Genomic DNA, 4,399 nt, shown 5'->3' with positions numbered 1-4,399 from the left:
CTTGCGATTTTCTTTTAATCGTTGGTCAGGCTCTGCTGGTGTCAGATCAAGCTCTTCATACCCATGTTCCACCAAGTCCTATAGTTCTTCGGACTTGAACATCGTTTTCATCTTGAGAGTCCAAAGATGATATTTTTCACCTTTGAAAATTGGGTTTAGCGATTGTGCTACTGGGTTGGTTCCACTATTCGCCATGAATCACTCAGTTTAGGATCGAAACCTAATTTATTGATACCATAAATGTTGGTAAAACAACCAAAAAAGAATGCTCAGAGAAGAATAAATGACAGAATAGAAAATTCATTGTTTATTTCTCAATAAAAAAGAACAGAGTACATGGTTTAAATAATGCTACTGGTAACTAAAAAAAAAACTAAAAATTAGGAACACTAACCCATGATCAGATTTGGTACCAGATAAAACTAAAAACTAAACAACCAAATCAGAATAAGATTTTTCTAATACCCACTAACTAATAAAGATAAAAACATATACTAATTATAGTAGTAAATAACATTTTGAATCATTACTTTCTCAACAAAATGACATATTCCTGATTTTAATATTTCGTCAAAAATAGCTGTAACTTTAAGAAGATTGTACATTTGTTATGGAGGGCAAATGAGGTAGATGTCATTCTATCTTTCCTAGTTTCTTTATGATCTAGACCTGGTAAAGAAAATTCTGGGACTGATTGGCCTGCTATGTTTTCTTATTGTACTACCTACAGTTAGATTATTCATGTTGTCGAAACCATTTTTTTGAAAAGGGTCAACTTTTGGAAACACAAAAATTTATATACTTTTTCATACCCAATTTTACTTAAATTCATGCAAATCTGGTTAAATTCTTGTCAAAAAATAATTAAATATTATAAAATAATTAAATCATGTTAAAAATATGAACATGGTGAATTTATTTAATTTTATACTTAATTTTGATTAATTTTGACTATTTTCGACAGATTCGCGCAAAGGGCGAAAATTGGCTCGGCTGACACTGTTGAAAGCACAAAACTGAGAAGCAATTTTAAGTATCGAGGCACTTTAATTTCCAGCCTAAGACTGTCCAAAAATGTGTATTAATTCATAATTTAATTAATTTTAATTTATTTCCCATTTAATTTGGGTTAAATAAATTATTTTTAATTAATTATGGAGAAAGGGTCCAGTTGAACCGCACTAGTCGAGCCAAATTGAGTGAACCGAACCAGCCACTAAATGGGCGGCCTAGAACCGTCCATATTCTGACCAAATCAGCATTTTAGCTGATTAAATATGCTTGCAAAAAGGCCTCAAAAGACTTCTAAATTGCATTCAAACCCCATATTAAATTATGGCTTTGTAGATTTTCCCCAAGCTTAAAATAGCAAAGTTGAAACTCTCCACTTTGCCATGTGTGTGGCCGGCCGTGGGAGGTCTCTTTGGCTGCTGGAATTTTCTATTTGAGCAGCCACAATAAGCTATAAAAGCCACCCCTTGCTGATCATTAAAAGCATCACTCACTTCACATCATCCTCTCATTCCCTCTCTCACTTTTCTCTTATTTCTCCATCCCATTTCCCTCTTGTTCAAGTGCCGATTTTTCCTCTTGGGAAAGAGGCTCTCATCAGATATCTGGAGCAGCAATTAGGTGTTCATAAGTCACCTTGATAGCCAAGGCCAATGAAGAACAAAAAATGGAGCAACTAGTTAAGCCACGGAGAAACACCGGATTTGCCTTTTGTTCCCTAACTCTTTAATTTTTGTTGTTGTTTTGACAAACATGTTTATGAATATTTATGCTATTGAAATGGTTATTTTAATCAATTCAACTTAAATTATGTTTGTGTTGGGTTGATTATATTCTGCCTGCTTGAATTGTTAAAATGATGTTTATGCTGTTATAAGCCTCGGTAAGATGCTTGATTAAGTAAAATCATGCCTAAGTTATTCTTACGTTATGACTGTGAGGTAACTAATGAATTAATTATTTAAACGGATTGCTATTGTAATTATTTGACACAGTACTTAATCAGTGTATTTTATTCTCCTAAAGTAGCTGAAGGGTAAATTAGCAATGTATCTGGCGATATTATTGCCTTGCATAACTTGCAAGATTGTTGTGATTAAATTGTTTCAAGGTAGGGATGCCTTGCTACTTCACATAGTCTTTTATATGCTTATTAGATTTAATTAATCGTTTGAATTGACATAGGGATATGCAAGAGATTGGTTCAATTTAATGAGTATGTATGTGCAATAACATGTTTGCTTGCTAGAATCTGTTTAGTTGGTTGAATTGACATAGGGATATGTCAAGAGATGAATGGATTTTTTATGTAAATTTGCTCATAAGTTAGCAAATTACTGGGTTGTTGTGAATTTATTCGTAACAGTGTAAACATGAGTTTAATAATTCTGAGTTCAAGAAATATAATTAATCCAACACAAGTATTTTACCTTGATTAAATCTCATTCGAAATCGTGGACTAGAACTCCTTGTTTTATTTTAATTATTTACTTAGTTTTTAAATAGTTTTTGACCATCTTTTAAAATCAAATTATTTTTACCTCACCAAAGTGTTTTTCAATTAATTTCATAAATAATTCTTTTTACAGTCCCTGTGAGTACGATAACTCGATATTTACTTGTCACTTTATTACTTGTTGCGATTGTGTACACTTGCACATTTTTTCATCGTTCCAAGTTTTTGGCGCCGTTGTCGGGGACTGTTTTTAAAAGAGCCATTATTTTTGAATTTGTTAGTTTTACATTTTGGTTTATTTTTCTATTTAATTTTTAACTTAATTAATTTTTCTGTGATTATTTCAGGTGTTTATGAGTATTGACCGAATTATTGACCTACTCCCTGTAGACCCTGAGATTGAACGAACCTTTCGACAACGAAGAAGACAATCAGAGAAGGACTGAAGGAATGAATTTCGAGAATATGAATCAAGGAAATGGAGCAAACCTTGCTCAAAATCCTATCCTTATTGCTGATGATAGGGATAGAGCCTTAAGACAATATGTTGTGCCAGTATTTAACGATCTTAATCCAGGTATTAGGAGACCCGAAATCGAGGCACAACAATTCGAGCTGAAGCCAGTCATGTTCCAGATGCTTCAGACAGTGGGCCAATTCAGTGAAATGCCTACTGAAGATCCTCATCTTCACCTAAGACTATTTATGGAGGTGAGTGACTCTTTCAAATTAGCTAGAGTACTCGAAGATGCATTACGATTGAAGCTATTCCCGTACTCACTAAGGGACAGAGCTCGAGCCTGGTTGAATTCGTTGCCACCAAACTCAATTTCTACATGGCAAGAGTTAGCCGAAAGATTCCTCATGAAGTATTTCTCACCTAGCAAGAATGCTAAGTTGAGGAAAAAGATTACTGCCTTCCAACAAATGGATGATGAGTCCTTGTATGAGGCATGAGAATGCTACAAAGAACTATTACAAAAATGCCCTCATCATGGAATCCACATTGCATCCAACTTGAGACTTTTTGTAATGGTCTCAATGCTCACACGAGGATGGTGGTGGACGCTTCTGCTAACGGTGCTCTCATTTCTAAGTCTTAAAATGAGGCTTACGAAATCATCGAGAGGATCGCCAGTAACAATTATTAATGGCCGACCAATCGAGCCGCGTCAGGAAGATGAGTCGCTAGAATACATGAAGTGGACGCTCTCACTTCACTCGCATCTCAGGTATCTTCAATATCCTCAATGCTTAAAAATCTTACCACTAATGGGTCTAATAGTTTTGCAGCCCAACCACCTCACCAATTTGAGAGTATAGTATGTGTTTATTGTTGGGAGGGAAATTTTTTCGAAGAATGTCCATCAAACCCCTACATGGGTAACCAAAACCAAAATCGAGGAAGGCAGGGACTGCAATCCAACTTCTATAACCCATCATGGCGAAACCACCCGAATTTTTCCTAGAGCAACCAAGGGGCTGGAACCAGCAACAACTACGCTCAACCTAGACTGACTCAGCCGCATAGTTTTTCCCAACAAGTTTAGAAACCAGCTCAGGCTAAATCATCCAATAGCTTAGAGAATTTATTGAAGGCATACATGGTGAAAAATGAAGCCACTCAAAGGAATTTGGAGAATTAAGTGGGCCAGCTTGCTACAGAACTCAGGAACTGACCACAAGGTGGTTTACCTAGTGATACAGAGAATCCAAGGAATCCGGGGAAGGAGTATTGCAAAGCATTGACATTGAGGAGCGGAAAGACAGTAGAGCCCAACACTATCGAAGCTGAAAAGGAGCTAGCTGATGCTCAAGACTCAGAGGAAGTTCAACTGAGTGTTGAAATTCTAGTTACATAAGAACCAGAATCTGCAAAACCTGACAAGGTAATTCCAGACCAGCTAATTCTAATCAACTAACAACTCCATT

The 4,399-nt window shown here is 35.7% G+C and overlaps 1 non-coding gene across 1 annotated transcript; it reads right to left on the bottom strand.

The window, feature by feature from the left end:
- Positions 1–3,361: 3,361 nt before the first annotated feature.
- LOC121213037 (small nucleolar RNA R71) lies at positions 3,362–3,468 on the bottom strand. Its single transcript, XR_005908406.1, has one exon. It is a non-coding gene; the product is annotated as a small nucleolar RNA R71 (small nucleolar RNA).
- Between the last annotated feature and the right edge of the window lie 931 nt (positions 3,469–4,399).

Source organism: Gossypium hirsutum, chromosome A13 (genome assembly GCF_007990345.1).
Source record: "Gossypium hirsutum isolate 1008001.06 chromosome A13, Gossypium_hirsutum_v2.1, whole genome shotgun sequence".
NCBI classification, from domain to species: domain Eukaryota; kingdom Viridiplantae; phylum Streptophyta; class Magnoliopsida; order Malvales; family Malvaceae; genus Gossypium; species Gossypium hirsutum.
This window is presented reverse-complemented; position numbering and strand designations above follow the sequence as displayed.